The sequence below is a fragment of the Acromyrmex echinatior genome, chromosome 1, assembly GCF_024713525.1.
Source record: "Acromyrmex echinatior isolate Ae372 chromosome 1, ASM2471352v2, whole genome shotgun sequence".
NCBI lineage: Eukaryota > Metazoa > Arthropoda > Insecta > Hymenoptera > Formicidae > Acromyrmex > Acromyrmex echinatior.
Genome location: NC_141852.1, coordinates 21,914,383 through 21,936,581, shown reverse-complemented (window position 1 = coordinate 21,936,581; position 22,199 = coordinate 21,914,383). Strand labels below are relative to the sequence as shown.

Here is a 22,199-nt window from a genome sequence, read left to right as displayed (position 1 = left end):
AATGTTCTAATTAATCAAGTTTCTCGAGCGCCGCTTTCGCTCGCTGATAATATCGACGCAATTTTGCTGCCATAAGTTTCAAAGAGACAGAAACGTTGCGTCAAGTGTAGCCAAAAGTGATTAAATAATGATAATTTGTGTTTTTAATTGACTAACTAACGAACAAGCATACGAAAGAAACATATCACATTCTTATCGTAAACAGCGCAAATGCCGTCGGCACGATACAGATAGTACTTTGTAACAACCCATGCGCTAATACTTTAATACCATATTCTGGTAATTAATTATAGTCGAAAGTTCTAATATTGCGGTCACATAGTTTTCGAATTATAAATGACCAAAGTTAGATAATCAAAAAGGATGATCTCGCATAAAACTCTCAAGCATTTAATTTTATTATTGTAAGTGCTTGCATACTAATCTGTCGTTTGTTACTAATTTTTATTTTTATCTAACGTAGATGATGTCGATTTTTATTACGTAGCTGAGTTTTATTTTTTACATACAGACACCTATTACAATTAACTGATTTAGATAAAATATTTATTAAAATATATATATATATATATATATATATATATATATTATATATATATATAAATACTAAATTTTAATTTTAATTTTTTAATTGTATATAATTCTTTTAATTTAATTTGATTATGTATAAATTATATATTATTAGTTTTAAATAAAACCATGAGTCATTAATGTGCTTAAAAAAAGTTTACATTCCTATAAAAATTTTAAAATACTATCATTATCTTTTTCTTAATTTTCTTGGAAAAATAAGATCGATAGTAATTTTAATAAGTCAAAATTCGAGATTTACACTGTTAAATCTGTAGTGTCAAATTTAGCCTAATGAAATTTAAGTGTAGACGAGTTGTTCTATTCTTACAGTGAATCTTATTTATTAAAATTATATATGCAATCTCACTCTTCTTTCAGAACGTAAGAAATTGAAAAAAGATAATAGGAAATTAATTTATATAAATGTTTTATTTTTCGATTGAAACGATAGATTCCATTTTTCCAATCTAGCATTATTATATAATTTATGAAAATGTGATTTATTGAAATTAACTTTAAGGAATAAGATAGGTAAATGCGGCCTTTATTTGTATTTTTTTAAATTGGGTAGTAGTACATAACGCTTATTCTTCGTGACACATAAATACAAGATTGCAGAACACTTTCGCAAGTTGTTATTCGTAGCTTGAAGATTCGAGTTACATTGTCTCATTATTTTCTAAAACGCGAAAGATACCAGGTACCTACTATGAGACATAAAATATGATCCGCGCGCGCGCGTGTTACATAAGAAATTAATAATTATCTGACAGTGAGTTAACTCTCTCTGGTTTGAATGCGGCTAATACTGAATACTCTTGACAACTGTCAAAACAAGTAAATTGTGTAATTAAAATTTAGAAGAGTCTTCTCTTGTCAGCAAAAACTGATTGCATACACATACTTCTGTTAAGGTAAACATAGTCTTATTATTTGTTGATATAATTCTACATTGTAGGTGGACATTCTTGTCTAGTATGATATTTTTGGATATTTTGTTTCTTGGAATATTGTTTGAGCGGAAGTAATAGAATAACCGATGGTTGAAAAAATATTGGTTCAATCGAGTGATGTAAAGAATGGACGGAGCACATCGTTGGAGAATAATGCGATCAAAAATGCGACTGAGTACTCGGAGATTGTCAGGACATTCAATTAATATGCGATGAAAATTATTTCTCGACATGTACCACTGCTCATTCGCGCGCGTAACGGAACGTAAAGCATTGATTAATTTTTTCAATTTGTCTTAATATTCCATACGTGATACGAGTGCAGAATTAAACGTAATTTTTTAATATTGTCGAACACATAATATATCTCGATTTATAAATTGAAATATTAATTTGAAATAAAATTAAGCATTTTTGTTTTACACATATTTAATATTTATTTATTGTGTTTTTAAAATTAACAATTAAGTCTAACTGAACGTTATAGAGAATTATAAAACAAACAAATATTTCGAATAATGAAAATTATTATATCAGCTTCTTCTCTCGATGTAGATTTTTATTCAGTACATATTTTTTGTAGTTTTTTTCTCGGAAATTATTATGGAATAACAAATTTATATAAAAAGAATTTGATTCTCTGAATTCTCCTCTTTCTCACAAATTAGATTTACATGTTTTTTTTCTTTTATTAATTAAATGATGAATCTCTCTCTCTCTCTCTCTCTCTCTCTCTCTCTCTCTCTCTCTTTCTTTTTCTTTTTCGTTTTGCATCGACAGTATCGCGAAACTGCGTTTCTCGTATGATATAATCTATTGTATATGTATATACGGTACCGTCAGTAGTAGTTCTCCCATTGTTTTCCTAATCATCATAAAGTTTGCTATCTAATTCGTACGACCTGACCGATACGTGTACCTGACAAGTACTACAATTGTTATCACCACCGTGTACATTGTTTAATACGAATTTTGAAATCTCTCTATTTCTCTCTCTCTCTCTCTCTCTCTCTCTCTCTCTCTCTCGCTTTCTCTCGCTTATTTTCTAATTAAACAACTATGATGAAATAGTATGACATAATAATATGTATAATAGCTACGTTCTATTCGACATTCGCAGCGCTGGTGTCAGCGTTATTTATTCTTATTTAACATTCGATAAATAACAAAGAATAATTCTAAGAAGTCATGAAATAATTCTAGAAGCGCCAAATTTTGTGAGCATCAAATGGAATCAATATATAAGATTATTAATTCAGGATAAACGATAGATTATTTTATGTAAAAAGACTTATCAACATATATAATTGCATACACGTTACTTATACATATCGATTTAATAATTTTATGTGACATATATGTATGTATACGAGCAATAAAAAAATAATATGTTACATTAATTACAATATATGTAGTGAACTATAATATAGTTGATATAAAAAATGATATTGAGCTTGAAAATTTGCAACATACTTATTTTTGTCACAAAGATAAAAACAATTAATTTTTATTTTGAAAATTAATTTTTTTCTTTAAAGTTTTTATCTGTCTTTATATTACTTTTTATTTAAAATGAATTTTTTAATGTAAAACTTCTACAGAATTTAAAAGAAATATTACTTGTAAATTTTATACATAATATATACACATTTATCAAGGCAAACTTTCTGCGATAAAAGAAAGATTAAGAATGACATACTGCTGCAAACTATGACACGTACGGTGTCTTTTTTATATATGCGTAACATGATAAAAAGTGGGATTCAAACGTTTTAGATAAATTTTTATGAAGTTACTTAAAAAATTATAAAGAATATTATAAAAGATGTTACTTATAAAAATTAAAAGAATGTATTAATAATCTTTATTAATAATTAATAATTAATTTAATCTCTAATTAAAAAAGCCTGTTTATTCGGGTCGTATTATTTGTGGAACAATTTACATTTTTATTTTAAACCGAAAAGTGTGAATACTATAGATAATGAAATAAATAAAATACAAATTACAATATTAAAGCATACATTTTATTATCATAATTTTGTGAACAAAATATTTCTTTAATTTAAATTCTAATAGTAGAAATTAGATCGCTTTCATTTTCGTACATTTTTTGAGAGAGTTTAATTAAAAGAGACCTAATTAACGCAGGAAATTGCCTGCCATCCAACATTATCAGTGCATTCAGTAAGTACAAGTCAGAGGCAAACAAAAGTAATTATTATCATGTCCTATTACACGATGTGATTGATTTATGTAGTAAATTTTTCTTGATGCAAAATTTATGATAATATTGTGAACGTGCTAATACATGAAATTGATGATAAATGCTCTGGCTATTTTCAAAATTAATTAAATCTATAGTGCACGTAACGTAAACTATAAATTTTTAGCACTGGCAGTGAATTTTGAGACACAGCCTATTGTTTATTATTATTATCTACAACAACAAAAAATTTTTTAATAAATTATTTATTTGAATATTACCAACTAAACATTTATTAAGATATATTTATAAAAATATATTTATTTGATATAAAAAAACATTAATTTCATTTAACAATCATTTATTTTTATTAAGTGAATACTTATTTATTATAAGTATATGTTTAGTCGATTATTAAAATATATATTTATTTAAATAGGATTTTTTTATTGTAAAACGCAACAATCATCAAAAGTTTATGGGACAAAATTATTAAAATTGTGCGTGAAGTTTAACAGTATGTATTTTTGAGACGTCATTGCCTTTGTGTTTGTTGATATTGTTTATGGTGTAAAAATTCAAAGACAGAGAGAGAGAGAGAGAGAGAGAGAGAGAGAGAGAGAGAGAGAGACAGCAAAAAGTGAAGAAACGCGGTGTCAGGATAAAATGAGAACAATGCGATTGACATCATTGTCGAAAAGAATCGAAAAATGCGGCACTCGAAACAAATTGGCCGAAAGAAGTCGAAAGGAAGACGTAAAAAGAGGGAGATAGGGACGAGACGAACAATCGAAGGTAATATCGATGATAGCCGGATAATTCGAGAACGAGATATAACGAAGTAAATCTACGAAGTGTCCTTTTCCGGACGGATGCACTAATAAGTCGGAGGTAAGAGACAGGGGCTGATAGTAAATAAGTATAATTAAATAGATAACAATTTCAAGAGATCTCGGAAATACCCAAAAAGTTTCCTATTGTTAGAGACGTCATTATTCATTTTTTTATTTATTATCTAGAAATGTATATTTAGTAAATAAATATGTAGATAAATAGATATAATAAATAAGCAAAAAATATTAAAGATTTAATTTGCATTTTATATTTATCTTTTGGAAATAAATTAAGAATTTTTGAATATTACTAACATAAAGAAATGGATTATTTAAAAACAATAATGAAGAATATGTATACTTACTTAAAGATAATCTAGTATCTAATTGTGTATTAATAACAATTACTTTGGGAAAACATTTTTAGGATTTCTCATTTTTTCCTCATCTCTTTATCTCATCTTTTATCAAACGATGAAGAACGATTACCGTCACTTAATCAATAATTTATAATATAGTGGGCAGGAACGTGTCATTTTTCATGAGTTTGAGTTATGTCGCCACGAAACGTACACGTAATTATTTCGATGTACCTTAATGTTTCAATACAGTAATTTTACTAGTCGATTAGCAGAAAAATGACCACATAAGGCATCCTCCGGCGATGCAGTCAAGGTTGAATTAGGACAAAAGAAGCCGTGTAAGATAAAGTGTAGATAATGATAAAAAGCAGTTAGGAAGAATAACGGAGTGTCGATGGCTTTAAAAGCTTGCTATAAAGGCTATCCTAGCTAGATAGCGAAGAAACAATTCCGGTTGTTCTCACGAAATCTCGCCGTTTTCCTATAACACAATCCTTATTTTAGTTTGCGATTCCTTTTTAATCTCTGCTTCGAATTACAATATTGAAACTGCAATTATCTCAACCAAGGACAAAACTATTCTGTTGTTTGACGTATGGAATTATGGCATGCTATTACCGATTACATAATTTTTCAAATCCAAAAGAAACGCTTAATCATTTTGCAATATTTCGCAATGCCATAAAATTAGAAATAATAATCTTTTGACAAATTCAAACAAAACGCGATGAAATTAATTCTTTAAATCAAGTTTACAACATATAGAAAATTACATTAAGATACATGGATAAATAAATAGCGAATCCAAATTTTTTTTAAGAATTTCAGAAAATTAAAATCTTTATGTTTATTTATTTTTATACCGTAATAATTATTATGTAATTATTATTATTTATATATTATAATAATTATTATCATAAAATTATCATTACTTTTTAAGATAAACTTTATTTGTATTTAATAATGAAACACAATTAAAAAAAATAGTAAAAGACAAAAGGCTCAAATAATTTATAAAATTCAAAATAAAACAAGGGCTATAAGCCAAGCTATATCTTAATGCTAGATCAACTACAAAAACATAAGTTTATTATACAAACATTTCGACCCTTATTGGATCATTCTCAATGTTTAAATTAAGTACAATTTGAAATCAACGGCTCATTTGAAAAATAATAACTTGCTAATACGTATAATGATTTAGATGGTAAAAGTAATAAAATATAAATTCAATAACAAAATTGTACATACACGATGATGAATTTATATTTTATTACTTTTACCGTCTAAATTATCATATGTATTAGCAAGTTATTATTTTTCAAATGAGCCATTGATTTCAAATTGTATTTAATTTAAACATTGAGAATGATCCAATCCAAGGGGTCGAAACGTTTATATAATAAACTTATGTTTTTGTAGTTGATCTAGCATTAAGATCTAGCTTGTAACTCTTGTTTTATTTTTAATTTTACAATTAAAAAATTAATTTAATTTTAATATTTAGTATTTTGTTTTAATTTTTGTATTTGAATGTGTTCCTTGTTAAGTATTATATATATTTAGAAAAATATTTTTATATTTACAAAGCCATGATTCTGTAACAGTCTATACAGAATCATGGCTCTTCTCTCTTGCGTAGTAAATATACATTTCTCCAATGTATCGAATAACGTATTTGCCGTTCGCATCGTTTACAAGTTTACATAACAAAATACTAATCACGCCGTTTGCACACATTTGATCTATAGAATCTAAGCTCAACGTGATAGGATTATTCAACAAGCAGCATGCAATTTATATTTAACATGACGAAAACACGATAACGAGCAGATTAATGGTTAACGGTGAAGTTACAGATATTTGATTCAGCTACCAATTTTAGTCGCATAATTATGATTTCTTGTAGATCTTTTTTATTTTATTGGTATATTCCAATTAGCTAGACTATTAATGCAAATTTTTTATACATTTATATTAGAAGCTATGTAATTTTGTTATGCATATTTTTTAAAGTAGTTTTATGCTACATGCGTTTACACTTTTATTATTATTATTATTAATGTATTAATGTATTTTTAATTAACAATTTAACATACTTTACAACTTTCTGTTTTTCTCTTTTTCAACATAAGTTTCGTAGTGCTTGTTTCAATATTTTTTTAATTTACAAGTCTGTCGACGTCTGTTTTGTCGTGTAATTTCGCACGATAGAAAGAGGAGTCAGGAATGAATCCGTGATGCAGTTGAAAATAGATCGTCAGAAGCTCAGGGAGCATCCCGAAATTATCTCTCTCTCGAGTTTTTTGCTTTAGAGAACGCGAAAAGAGAACAGATGCTGAAACGAGAGATTTGGGATGATTGTGAAAGTATTTCTAAAAAATTGAGAAATTCAACGCGAAATCTCGCGTAGCAAAATTAGCACATGCGATAACCTCAACTGTCATTAATTCGCGAAATATCTTGCGAAATATGTTTAATTGAATATATGTAACGTTGCTCCGCGTCATATTACTTTTCTTTAATTTGAAATAAATATACTTTTACGCAAAATATTAAATGACATCGAAATGCAAATTTTGCTTTTTGTTTTTAGCAAAGTAAAATCGCTATAAATTGCTTTTTTGTGTTATCACACAAAAATAAATATTTATATATATATTTCGATAAAAAAAACTTAGACATTAAATTATGATAAATAATAAGTATAGAAAAAAATAACGAAACACACAAAAAGATTCAGTTCATTTGTAATTAGAGTTCAAGTAAATCATTATGCATAAAGGTCGAAGTAAACGTAAACTAGATAATCAGTTGATTAAAGAAAATGTGCTGAATCTCGGCAGCTATAAAGATTGCGATCGCTCGATGCAATAAATTTCGATTCGATAGTTCTAGTTAGACTTCGTTTCTCTTGGCAATTTATGGCTTCACTTCGTTCTGTTCTGTAGATAACACAATGGAGGACATCACGTGTACTTTAACACAAAATTAATTGGGATTGTGGAAATTAATTGAAATTGACTAACGATTCATATATATCGTGTGATTCACGATTTCAGGAGTAGAATGTCGTTGATATTAATAAATCCTGTAGAGATTAAAAAGACAGACATCAAGTAATTTAAAATCGAAATATGAAGTATTGTAGTATAGTAGTGTAGTAAATATAAAGTACAAAATTTTCAAAAATATATAAATTAAAATGAATAATAATAGAGAGAATTATAAGGAAAATTAGAGATTGTTAATTAATAATCAATACTTCCGCGTTCATATTTTTTAGTATTATTGTATCCGCTTAATAATCAGAAAAAGAAGCGTAACTTCCACAGTTATTCATGGACGCGACTACCCCAAACGAGTACAGTTACAATCCATCGTAATATTAGAAAATATAGTGTCTGCAATTCGATCGCAAATAACTCTATTTCGCAATCGTATAAACCCATCTTCTGATTCCAGCTTAAACGAAAAAAGGAAGAAATAACGTTGGAATTCTTCCACGTTATAAATATCGTTGGGTAGACAGGACAATTCGTCACGTTCCCTATTTGATGTCGAAAATATATGGGTCATCGTGTAGTGGGTCATCCAACGAGATCCTTCGAACAACATTACATCATCGTTCGAGGACATTTTTAAGCATCAGTGCTATTGAGAACGCATTATCTTAAATGTGAGAAAAGTCGCGAGAAAAGATTGCAAGTTATATTCCACAGGTAGTGAGAAAAAGAAGATTTTTGCAAATTGATTCTGTTTTTTATTGAATTTTTTAAACACAACATTTCTGCGGAATTACAAATCTCTCGCATTTAATGTCAAATGTCGCATACATTTATGTTAGAATGTGTGGTTTGAAGATATTATAGATGTCTCTGAACATTTCGAAAATTAAAGTTACGAGTGAGTAAATTGTACAAGATTGTACGCTCGTATGATCATAGCATTTGAAATAAAAATACATGTCGGCTGTAAGAAACGTCTCTCTATTCATGGAGAGAGGATTGAGAAAAATAACATGCGCCAACTTTACAGTTGAATGTAAAAGCGTGAACCTCGACGTGATATGTAATATCAGGTATATGACGTGCATTCTCGGTTGGCGGAAAGGGCTGTCACAGTTTAGGCAACATCGTGGTTTACGACTGGAAAAAAAGGAAGTGAAAAACGGACGAATAAAAGAGAAATCGTAAGTTTTCCCATTTTCGTGCTATGAAAGGGATTTCCAGCGTTACAGAGTAGGGAACCAGGGCTTGCTTGTGTCTTTGCTCGGTCACCGCGTAACATTTTAGTCGGTAAGACGCAACACGCGCTTGTTTGTGCGAAAACCGCGCGGAATTAGTCGTCTCTAGTTCCAGCTTTGACACTGGCAAATAGCATTTGTAAACTACAGAAACGCAACACAATGGCACGACCTTACCGTTGCATATGTTCCGGATATAAGCAATCTGGCTTAAGCTGCGCAGTGTTAATTAATGATACAAATGCAGTCCCGCCGGCGATTGATAATCCTTTTGTCACGTTGACATGTCGGAATACTCACTTCTAATACAATTGCCAGAAAATCCTGTCACAAATCGATTAATTTAACCAATTAATTTAAAACTGCATGGAAGGAATGAAAAAAGAATTGTGGCATTTTGCTTGAATTAAATTAATATAAATTAACTTCCGGAAAAATAATTAGCACGTAACAATTTGGCGCGGGCGAAAGAATCGAATCATAATGAGTCAGATGCATTACAACACGAATAATTTATTATTCTGAAAGTAGAAGCAGATATTGTATCCTATATTTGCGTATTGCTTTGCATAATATTGTTCTACGTAAATATGACAATAGGAATTAAACGTGACATGATTATTCCATTCGTAATTGAACTTTACGAGAAAATGGCGTACGATCCAATTTTATATCCATTCACGTGTATATCGTAAATTCACGCACGTATTTTGAATGTAAAATTTGCAGTCGTTATGAAACTTTATTCTATATAAAACTTGGAAGCTCTCACGCCGCAAACGTATATAGCCACACTGCGTGCGGAAATCGACGCAGTGTGGCTATATCAACTCTCACCTTTCTGAATTTTTGTCATTTATTACACGATATCGATGAATTTAAGCTTCTCGGATTAATTACCTTGGCGGTGAGACCGCCCCGACCGAAATTTATCGGTCTCCCGAATTACTGTTCGCCCACGTCGTGTTATTAGAGCTAATAAGTATTCAATTTTAATGGATATACGCCTCCGTATACTCTGAAGCGCTTAATTGCGTAATGTTGTGCACAATGGTTTCGTGCTAGATACTTGATAGATACGTGCCTAGCCTTCCATGTTAACTTTTGTACACGCTACTTTCCCCCTTAAGAAAATATTGTGTTTTCACGCAATTTGCCTTTTAATTAAAAATTTACGTTGTAATTTAAACAGATTATTTTATTGCCCCTAAGCTTCCTCATTTATTTGAATATATCGAGTGAAAGGTTTTTTTCTTTTTAAAACCATACTATTATTATTTTTCTTCTAAAATTATATTTTTTTCTATTTATTTTTTATATTTTAGATTAGCATTTAAAATATTAAATTAAAAAACGTAATGGCAGAAGAAAAAGGAAATTTATTCCTTTTTCTTCCTTTTATTTATTATTCTAAATGAGAATACTGCTACTAAAAATATTGTTTTGGAAAATATATTGTACATTCAAAATTTTTGATCTCAAAGAAAATTTCAGAAGAGCGGAGATATAATTTTAACTTTTCAATGGAATCGTTCAATATTTCGTACGACGAGATTGGAAACCTTTGACCATATTATAATAGCTCAATGTTTCGTACGATGAGATGGAAACTTTTGATCATATTTTTTCTCTTTTTTTTAAACGCTTTGTGTTTACATACTGTTATTCACGGTTGTAATAATGCAATCTATGGTTGTAATCCTATTTTCCATTTCTTATTTTCTTCGTATCTCTATTTCCTAACACATTATAACGACTGCGCTAGCGCGTGACACGAGATGTGATTTAACTATCCCCGTTAAAAACCGGTTTCGCATTTCCATCGACTATGTATATTCAGCCGAGTAGTATTTGTGGATTTACCCCCGTTGGTTATCGAGCTGACGCGTTCGGAGTTACGTGGGCGGTCCATCGCTAAAGTTTCGCCTGAAGATGTTCTCACGTCCATTAGTTGCGAATATCGAGAGCTTTCTCGAGGATTATACGGCTTCGGATTGGACTCCGTTGCGTATTGACTCCTTCATAAATGGCGTTACGACTTATACCATCCCTCGTACCATCCAGCTAATTGAGGGTGATGAAATCATTTCCGATGTATTATACATAAATTGAATATCAACCTGCTCAGGAGTGATAAGATGATAGTGCTGTTGGTATGTTTGAATATTTCAGATTATTTTATTATCTTATTTTGAAAACTTTTAAAGAAAAATCTTAAACAATTTAAAAATTGTTTATAATTATTGTCTTGTAGACAATAATTGTAAATATGATAATTATTTTATAATTGTTTTATAGATGCTATTGATCTCTTTTTCTTTCACATTATTTGAAAATATATAATTATTTTTATTATTTTGATTTATAGCTTTGGTCAAAAATATTAGGCACTTATTTTTTATCATTTATTTATAAATTCTTTTACCTATATGTTTCTTAGTTACCGATATTATATATAAGTGAGTTCTTAAAATAAAGGATAATTCACAACAAATATCATAAATAATTTTTTAGCTAAAATGTTAATAAGGTGCCTAATATTTTTGGCCACAACTGTGTATATATCGTATTACAAAAAAAAAGAAAGATAAGAGATAGAGTGCAGCAAATTTTTTACACCGCATAATGAAATGCTTTATCTGCAGTTGGTCTAAATTTAACGTCGTAAGATAGTAAAGTTGAGAATTAAGAATACTTGACACGTTATTCAGAAGTAGTTGAGGACTTTGAAGGATGTTTTACAACCAATTAACTTTCCTCTTTAAGAAATTACGTATTATAAGACTCGTCCTTTGTCTAAAGGCAATCGAAATATTCGAGAATCATTGTTTTTCATAACTAAAAAAAAAAAGAAAAAATATGAGATAGGTATTCGTTATTAATATAATTAACGTGAATTAATAAAAATAATTTAATAAAGATTTATTTACTAATTTAATGTGCGAAGTATTTTAAAATTTTTTATTTTGATTTTAAGAAAATATCTCGTTAATTGCCGTTTTCTAAAATTCAAATAAAATCCAAAGGCAAACAACGAAATTTTATTATTTGACTTTAATTGCATTTCAGAAACTTAATTTGCACGTAAGGCCAAATCCTCTATTTTTTTTTATAAAATACTGAAACTGTTGCTACTGTAATATTGACGAAGTACACATAGTTAACTGCAAATTTAATTAAAGTTAATATGATGAGATACTCCATATTGAAAAAGATTTCAATTTGTAATGAGACGGGCGACTTTATGTCAATTCAAGATAAACTCTAATGAATTTACTTCAATTTAATTGACTTTTGAGACTTCGATTGCATAGCGATGTATTAAAAGACACACGATGATGAGACATCCGAATGTCTTTACTCAATAGCAAATCAATTTAGATTTTAAATTATAAATATTGAAGATAATTTATAGAAATAATTAGAAAGTAAAAATAATTCCTAGATAATACTATTGCAAACAAGAGATTTTTTTAAAGCTTGACCTTTTCTTATCATGCTCTTTTTTAATTCGTTTTTTCGTTTCTTGCAAAAACAAGAAAGACGATCAAACGCGCCGATTGCATTCGTTCGTTCGTCTGGCAAAAGATTATCTGCGCCGTTGTACTGGATGTGCTATTTTAGGCGAAAGCTTTTAGAATAAGTCTTTCGGCAATGTAAATCACTTGAAGACAACATCACGTCTGACAGTGCCTGGCACTAGGAAGTCAATTCTAATTCCCTTCAATCTTAAGACTGAATTATAAATTTTCTTTGTAAAAGAAGTGTTGATTTATCGTCACATATTTCAATGATTCACAACAATACGAAAAGAATAATTTTGCTAAAGTATATAAAAATTTATCTAGCTACAGATGAAAATAATTTTGTCAGACCATCAAAATAATTATGTAGGATTCTCAAGCTAGAACGTAAAAACATTTTGCAGTTTTATTTATTATGCTTGTGTTTCCGATATAATTATTTTGATGATCCAACAAAATTATATATTTTCAGATCTGTATCTATCTAAATTTTTAGATACTTCAAAATTGTTCTTTTCATGAATAATTATAAGTAATGTATTTAAAAAATATATATTTATTGATTACTATTTTATATGGATAAATTAATATTTAAAAAGAAAATAATTTTATATGAAACAATTTTAAAATAAGTATGTACAAATATCGGGGAAATATAAATATTGAATAAATATCTATATCTAAATGAAAAGATAAAAAAATAGAAAATTATAATAGAAAAAAGTGAAATGTGTGCTTTTTTCTATTATAATAATTTTTTATTTTTTTAATCTTTTCATATAGATATAGATATTTATTCAATATTTATATTTCCCCGATATTTGTACCGTATAGTATGTAAACATAAAATGTTCAGTTTTGTTTTTTAACGGTATTTTCTAGTATTTATTCTTGCAGTGTGTTTATTCTTGCGAAAACTGAACTATCTGTTTAAATAATCACGCACAGGTAAACCACTTAAATACTATCAACTTGTCGACTTTCTTTCCCGCGATCTCGAGTACGTTTTCTGCGCGAGTGATCGATTGCTTTTTCAGTTTCGCGTTTTGCGCCGGAGGAAAAGCTTCTGCTCGTCGAGGTAAGACGTATGTATTCGCCGCGGAGTACCGCATTAGTCGGGGTTAAAAACGTAAGTTGGAGAAAATGAAGGATCGATCGAGAGGACGCATCCCGGAGGGCACGAACCCCGGGAATTTCTTGTACACGCATCTGCAATCCGGGATGCAGAGAAACGTCGATCTTCTTGCCCTACCCTTACCCTCGCGCCCTCGTACGTGTATGGACGTGACCTCGAGAGGCACTGGAAATATCTCGTCGTCAACGACAGCCGAGATTGCGCTATAAAAACATGCGTGGAATGCATTATGCGCGAGTTGTCGCCGTTGCACGAGCACCGAGTGAATAGACGACGTTCACTATCTCAAATCGAACGTTTCCCTTATCGCGGAAGTTCATGTTCTCCGGTTTTGAGAAATCGAAAAGTGTTTCCGATTTCCCAAAAGATATAAGAGATTAAGAGATACATATTTTAACACTAAGAAATTTTAAAATTAATTTCTTGGCAAAAACTGATAAGAAATTTTATAGCACACTTCTTGGATATCGGTACCGCAAATTTTTTGATCTCACACGCAAGCTTCCTCCGTTGCGGCAATTCTTAATCAACAGTGACGGAGGGTAAAAATTTATAGTAAAAGTTTCATAGAACTGCGCATAAATATGGATAACGGTCTGCATTATTTACAAGTAATAATAGATAAATGGATATGATCGTAGATTACAAATGATATACGCATAATCTTATATTATTGTATGATCTAATATATGATCTAATATGGTTACATAACAAATAATAAAAAAAGTAAAATTATAAGCAAATAAATAAATATAATTGTAGATTATAAACATATAATTTCGCATAATTGCAAAGACATGATTATGTAACAAACATAATAATTAATAATAGAATTATATAGTGAATCATCTAATAATTTGAAGTATATCTACCAATCTTTAATAAGTCTATTAATCTGTCAGTTTAATAGACATATATTCTAATCGTTAAAAATATACGGTAAAACCACATGCTGGCTGGTTAACCGCGATTACTGGTGGGAAATCAAACATTCTCATCATTCCCAAGGGACTCGTCCATTATTTTCATTTTTGCGTATTTTGTTATATATACTTTCGCGCGCGAAATGCGGTACGATTGGTGGTGTAAACTTTCGCGAGCATATTGTCATTCGTCAAAGGTATTTTCGCTTTGTACCATCAATTCTGTCGCTCTGTACATAGCGGATGGATACACGAGATGTTATTTAATTTTGCGAAAGTGCGGGAAAAACTGACACAGCCCGGAAATTCATCGCCGAGGTGGAATGATGTAGTGAAACCTGTTGAAGACAAGCGACTGTGTCAGATTGGAGTATATTAAACGACGGAAGTAATTGAATGTTGCCCTGAACGTAATTAATTGCTGCAACACACCGACGATAAACAGCGATTGTGAGCGTGAATCATTTTGCCCTGGTTTGAGAAGATCGGCAGAACTTGAGAGTGTTGGGCGGCAATTATTATTTAATACGTGTTTTGACGATCCGACCAAAATTATGAATAAATCGAGGTTCAAATGTCGAGCGAATCACGTTATATTCAGATTGCGCATCCAAAATCGCCGTTGTAAATTGACGAGACTAAATAAATACGTCGCTTCATGTTCAGTTATTGTTAGCGGCGCACACATTCCCGTTTTGACGCTTTCCCTGCCCCGAATATAGCTGTATACGGTGTATTTGTTTAATCTATCGCAACCTGTCGGCATTTTGAAATAACACGTCGATCTTGACTATGTCTGCATTTGGAATCAGTGTGTTATTATCAAAATGTTTAGACGAGATTTCCCATAATGATAATTCAGCGATCTCAGTACATCACATTATATTACATATCTTTTGTTTAGAAACGGAATTTATCTACAAAGGTTGTGCAATTATGATGTATCCATGTGATAAATCTAAATTATTTGCTGTGCTATTACATTCTTTTCTTTAAATAGCCACACGATATATTATTGCTAACATATTTCAAACAGTTGACATTTTTTTGCTTAGTTTTTTTTTAATAATTACGTTTTAATTATTCACTAGAACGATTTTGCTGGAGTATCTAAAAATTTAATAGTTAGTGTTATTATTACATCAATTATTATATATTATAATTTGCATAATATATTATATGAACATATTTCATATAGTAATTGAACATATCTCATAATTAATATAGTATATAAAGAAAAAATATTTCATTTTACATGTATAATTACATTTAATTATATATGATTTTATTTGAATAACTTAAAATTGAAATTATAATATTTAATGATACATGAAAGATCATATCTAATTACAATCATAACTAATTATATAAGATTATATCGCATCGAATTTTAAATTTAATTATGTATAATCTTATATAATTTAAAATATATTATATCGATTTTTTTCTCAGAGAATAAATCTAAAAATAATTTTTGTTATTAAAATAATTATACAGAAAACTCAAACGTTACGAACAAAAGTTTTAATATTTTAGAAACCAGCTTGAACGTCCTACATAATTACAGAATTGTCACCATTTATTTTTTGTTGTCTTAAATTTGCATTCAAGATTTCATTATTCTTCTAGGCTTCTAAATTTCTAAATGTATGTTGTTTTCAAAGATAGCAGAAAGTTTGCGAGTTATCGCCGGGTTTTCACCTATTGCTAATGCCAACGTTTCGTGAATCTCCGTCCACTTTATCAAGGCGAGGAGCGCACTGATACTGACTACTGGCTGCTCCTCCGAAAAACTCCCTTTATGTAGATGTTATGTAGATGTTATAGATGGAGACGAGAGTGTGTTGAGGAAGAGTATGTTGTTTTTAATAATATTATAGCTTTCTATAAGCTATCTCTATTTAGTTTTTTTTAATGTTAAAATATTTCTAAATGTTAAAATTTATAAATTTGATGTCGGCCATGAAAATTTTTCCACTGTCATTTAGAAAACCTGGAGAAATCAGGGAATTTCAAAAATCATTTTCTGTGGCAACCTTGATTATATAACCAATACAATTATTTCAGATCTGTATCTAATTAAATTTTTAGATATTTGAGCAAACCATTCTTTCCGTGTGTAAATTTTCTATTTGTTTAGAGTATTTGATGAATTTGAAAATTTTTGATAGAATCACTTGAATTATCTGGATCATATCTATGTATCCGCTAAATAAAATATTAGCAATATTTCATTTAATCTGATCAACATGTTATAGCAGATTAGCATCAACTACATTCATATTAACCAGCGTTTTGCCGTCACGGCCTGCAGGCATAACACGAGAGACAGAAATCGAGCAGATTTTTCGAACGCGGTATAGCACTGGTACAACAGATCTCATATCTATTCTATTGCTTTTCTGCTGACGAGGCTCGCAACAGATACTTCGCGAAATTTGCTCCCGGTGGATTTGCCTGTCTAGGCAAATATTCTACTGTAATGTTACTGAAAATTAGGTTTTCCCATGTGTAATTCCCGTGCATGCGGTCTCCCTCATCGACCGCGAAAATTTATGATTGATTTCAGATAATCGTGATAATTCCTGTATTCATCGGTCCCTCGCGATCAGCCCGAGCGCGTTTTGCGACGTTCTAATGGCGTTATAAATTATGTCCAGGTATTATATCTGCGCCGACAGTAATGACAAATGATTCCGTTACCGTCTTCGCGATAGTCGTGACATGGCAGCGTCCACTACTGAAACAAATCATCGGGCAGATTCCCTCGTAAGATTACCGATATTCGGTCCAGATTCGCTATAACGTATATGAAGCGAATATTTCTCATGGACCGATGTGCGCACAAATCGTTCACACTCGCGTAATGATTTTCGCGAATCCATTCCAGAAGATCTATTTGCAATCGTGCTTCATCGATACGCGACGGTCGATTTGTCGGACTAAACTCTATCTCGCGCATAATGAAATTCTCCACTCTTGGAAATAGGTGTGATTTTTTATGACGTTAACGGCAGTACGAGCTGCGTTTTACAATCCATTTACAGATCGTTCTTGTTATGTTGTGACATACTGCACATGACGGCCTTCTCTGCTGTCAATATCAGGAAAGCACATGCAATAGCATAATATTATGTTTAAATTAAATGCAGGAAATATTATAATTGACGGGAGATACGTTATCGATTATCCAATAAAGTCGAATTATATTTACGATAAAATAATCTTTTAACGACAATATGAAATGTTTGACGATGAAAATTGTAACAAATGAATTAAATTATAACAATAGATTTGTTAACCAATTCTTCTCGATGTCAAAATATTAATAATTTCCTGCGTTAAATTTTATAATGGATCACATGTATAATATAAAGCTGTAGCTAAATTTAATTTTTATTTTAATAGAATTTTAATTTAAAGCTGATTTATTTTAACACAGAGAAAAGTTTTTTATATTTGTGACTATAATTGCATGGTAATACATGATAATAATAAGACGACTATAATTTTATTGTAGTTTTGAAAGACATGCTTATATTCTTTTTAGCATGTAATATATAAAACTATAAATATAATTATTATTAATAACTAATATTATAGCAGTAATAATTATAAAAATGGAAGTTTTAACTATAATTATTTTACTATGCAATTATAGTCACAAATACTAAAAATTTTTTCTTTCAGTGTAATAGAACATTACTTAATGTTTGAAAACTTAGTTAAAAATTGTTAGAAATCTACTCATTTATTTTCGCTCTGAATTAATTTATATTTATTAAAGTTTTCTAATATTAATCTGATAATTCGACTACAATAAAGAAAGCGTAAAGCAGTTGGAATGGTAATACAGTTCTATATATGATGTGGATTAAACAGTCTAATTTGTCGAAAACAACGATTGACAGGTGGAATTTTCTAACTGTTTGCTGTGTAAACATCGCATCCAGTTTCGACGGGACAAGGTTCGTCATTAGGCTAATTATTAATGCTACGAGAGACAAGTTCGCAATGTTAAGTCCACAATGTGCGCAGACATAAGTAACGTTGGCAGCGCGTTAATTTGGTCAACATCACGGTGCGATGGTGAGGATTTGCATAAGTCGAGTAAAAGTTCTCGCCTGGAATGCTTGTGTCCAGAATATCCACTAGTTTACGTGGCTAAGCCCGAATGTGACCTGTGGAACGAGCGCGTGAAATAAATGATATTTATTTCACGCGTTAAGTCTTATTTCAAATAACGGATAATATGCAAAGAGATCTTTTGTATTTTATGTATTTAATTTCATACATTTATTTTTATTATTTTTGAGAAAAAAATCAGACTGAAGATCATACATTAAATATTGCGACAAATGGATACAACTTTTGGTGTTATATATTTTTTCGTTTAGCTTGCATTTCATTAAAATAGTGTGTAGAATTTTAGAAATATAATACTTTAGTTTTATACATACGAAACATTATAATTTTAAAAGCATCAGTTTTTTTTTCTATATTGCATATGAAATACCAATATCCCTGGAATTGCGTACATTTTGATGTTTTAATGATGAGTTTTTAATATTTTTTAATAATGCGTATGTTACATATAACCGAAAGAGCCTATTTTTTAATTTTATTTGTATATTCGTTGTACTTTTGATTTATATAAAGATAATGCTCGTATCATTTCATGAGAAATAATTTTGATTAATATCGGATCTTTTGCATACTTTATGAAAGGGATTTATTTCAAACAGAAATGTTATATGTAAACCCAAATCTTAAAATATTGACAAAAATCCACGTGTCGGAGTCATCGATTCGCGCGCGTCCACGTGCCGGCATCGCGGCACTTCATTTTCACCAACCTAAATATTGTATCACAAGAATTTCGTGATGCGAGAAAAGGAAGAGACCGCTAATATGCCGCGCAATTTTCACGTGAATAACCTATCGAAGGTAATTTAACGAAGAGAATATTAGCAGTTTATTTTCTAAAGTTAATATTAAAAGCAGAAAAGCGAAGTGTTTATAATAATTTGTTCATAATAATTACATGCTATAATGTCGACATATGAATGTTTCGATTATATCGAAAGAACGATTTTACTGAAGTATCTGAAAATTTAGACAGACACAGATTTGACAATAATTTTGTTGAACCATCAAAATAATTACGTAAGAAGCTCAAGCATAACGAACAACTACTGCAAAATGTTGTAATATTCTAGCAACCAACTTGATGTTTTAATGATGAGTTTTCCTATACTATTAAAAATATTTTTGTGAATTTACAATACCTTTACAATAGAAATATGCAGTAAATTTACAAACCATGTGATGTTTTACTGTGGTTTTACAATTTTTTGTAAATTTACAATAGAAATTTGTGAACTTACGAAACTGGTGCGCCACGCATGCGCATTAGAGATTTGCATATATTTTACCACAAAATGTTATCGTAATTTTACAATAACTGTTTAAATTTACAGCACATTTTTATTGGATAAAAATTTCCAACATTTTTGGAAGTTTACAACAGAAATTTCTTATACATTATTATTATTTTGATAGTCCAAAATAATTATTTTTAAGTCTGTACCTTGTTAAATTTTTAGATACATTTTAGCAAAATTTTATTGTTTTCATATATATATATATATATATATATATATATATATATATATATAATAATAATATCTATAAATTCTTTCGGATTACATTCTCTGTGTTCGCAGTAGATAATGCGGGACTAATGTATATAAGAAAGGATAAGTTAGATTGCCCATATTCAAAATTAGAGCATGAATGCGTAGCTTTCTTCAGGAGAAGTAAACGTTACCGTCATCTCTAGGAAACTGACAACAAACTTTGGAATTTGTCGTCATTCGAGTTAGAAATTATTTCCGAGTACTTACATTAAGAAAATGAATTGAAGTTCTGGTCGACGATCTTGATCTCATGCACCGAGTGAGCTAGCTTCATGAGAGATATTGCGTTTTTTATTCGATAGATGATTAAAGCGAATCAATTTACAAATCAGGTTTGCAATGGAAACAACAAATATGTGGTCAGTGCTATGTATAAAATATAATTTGATTAAAAGATTCAGTATATATAAAACATAGTTCTAATTTATCAAGTATTTGACAAAACCAATATAGATTTATATTTTTTAATTTTAAGATAAAAAAATATAATTTGATTACTCTAGTTTAAAAAAAACATTTTTATTTTTTCGAATCAGACAACATATTTTTTTTGCAGAACTCGTATTTTTAATTTGTTTTTAACTTGACGTCGTTTTTAGCATACAAAAATCTATGTATCAAAAATAACACCTTGTATTCAAAATAATAAAAAAAAATATTTTTGTAAATCAGTATGGTCTAATTTATTGTTTAATCTTAAAATTTAGAAATATAAATTTTTTAGTTTTATCAAATACTTGATGTAGAATAGAACTACATTTTCTATACTCCATTAATTAAATTATATTTTTATAATATTAAATATTTTTATGTAAGAATTTCCTTTAAAAATATTAGAAAGACCTTTGTAATATCGGCGTATAATAACATTTTTTTATATTTGAAATATTTTTATAAAAAACGTTAATATACAATAATATCGAAATTCTGCGCAGAAGCCGTAAACATAATGTTTATCCTTTTTAAAATGCATTTTTTTTAATAACGTTATTTTCAGCATCCAAAAATCTATAAAAACATTTTGTCCGGTTTAAAGTAATTTTTGGTTGTAAACTTGTGTTATCGTCATATCAGACTGTTTAATTAAAAATCCTATTATCTCGATATTATTATAAAAAGTTCTTTCTGACATTTTTTTAATTTGAATCTGCGCATTCTTGTAATAATAAATGTTTAACATTCTTTGCGCTGTAATAGTAAGATATAAAACAGATAAGCTGCATGTTTATTACAATTCGGAAATCCTATCCCGTTTCTTCTTCCTGCTTTTAAGTTTAAGTCTATAGTCTTGCACCTATATCTCCGCTTCAGTATACGCAATGTCCCAGTAAATTCTTCACATTATCTTAATCTCATAAATTCATCCAGCGACGGTATCCATCCGGCGTTAACCGATTGTCAAAACTCTTATAACTTCATTTGTGGCGTATTGTATCTTGCTTACGGAGCGTTACAGCGTTTTATAAAGCGCTACGTCGACGAAGAAAACTTTTCTGAAGTACCTTAGCTGCTCTCGAGCGAACGACAGCATTTCTAAAAGGACGTTCCCTTTAGATTTCCAGTAAATCTCGTCCCTTAATAGCGAATCATAACTTTCTAGCGAATGTGCAGAGTAATTGTCAAGCTTACTCTAGTAAACTATTAAAGTCACTCGTTCCATCACTTTGCGAAAGAAAAACTGAAGAAATCGAATGAATTGGGATTATGGAACTGGTCTATGAAGTTGATACATTCACGTGCACAAA

The 22,199-nt window shown here is 29.7% G+C and overlaps 1 protein-coding gene and 1 long non-coding RNA gene across 14 annotated transcripts in view; both read left to right on the top strand.

The window, feature by feature from the left end:
• Oamb (Octopamine receptor in mushroom bodies) overlaps positions 1–22,199 on the top strand; it is a 144,331-nt gene that overhangs the window by 46,366 nt on the left and 75,766 nt on the right. The window lies entirely within an intron of this gene.
• Positions 1,150–22,199, top strand: part of LOC147911067 (uncharacterized) — a 45,792-nt gene continuing 24,742 nt past the window's right edge. The window contains exon 1 of the long non-coding RNA XR_015544665.1: positions 1,150–11,326. This is a non-coding gene — a long non-coding RNA (uncharacterized LOC147911067). The remainder of the gene's footprint in view (positions 11,327–22,199) is intronic.